Genomic DNA, 730 nt, shown 5'->3' with positions numbered 1-730 from the left:
GGGGGGGGAAGCAACAAAACAAAACCATGTAGCCCCTTTCTAACCTGGTGTTCCTTCCAAACATCCGATGCAGATCCGCATTCACTCACTGGTGCACACTGAAATCTTACTTGAACCGATCTCATAATAAAGCATTTGTCTTTTGCTCTTTCTTGGGCTGTGAGTCACCTGTTTGCTCCTTGGAGAGCCCTCCGAGTGTGTTCTTCCCTGGGATCTAAGTCCACACAGCAAGCCAGGGATGGGCCACGTAGGTTCCCAGGATGTTGTTACGGCAGACAAGAAAGGTTCACCTTCCCACAGGAATCGCAGTCATTGAAATACTTTTCAGAACAGGAGTCCCCAGGCATCTTCAAAGACAGAGGCCAGAGGCACTTAGGTTTTCCTCCTCCAGCCAACCCCTGGGTTTTATGGAAGGGGATTTTATTTCCTTATTTTTATGAACTAAAAATGAGATTTGACATTCACTTTCTATCCTCTGTTTTATATGTTCACAATAACATTTTGAAGACTCGGGGATTTTAATATATTTGCATAAACACCTGGCTATAGCAGGATTTCCTTGGCTCTGGGGAAACATAGTTTGTATCATTTGTTAGAAAATACGAAATAGTATTTTTGTTTAACAACACCAAAAATAACAAATAGCAAGAAAAAGATGAAACCTACTTCAGAACCCTGGCTCGCTAATATTTGGTGGAGTACAACTGGATTTTAAACACGAAGCTCTTAT

Source organism: Mastomys coucha, unplaced genomic scaffold, assembly GCF_008632895.1.
Source record: "Mastomys coucha isolate ucsf_1 unplaced genomic scaffold, UCSF_Mcou_1 pScaffold1, whole genome shotgun sequence".
Classification (NCBI taxonomy): Eukaryota; Metazoa; Chordata; class Mammalia; order Rodentia; family Muridae; genus Mastomys; species Mastomys coucha.
This window is presented reverse-complemented; position numbering follows the sequence as displayed.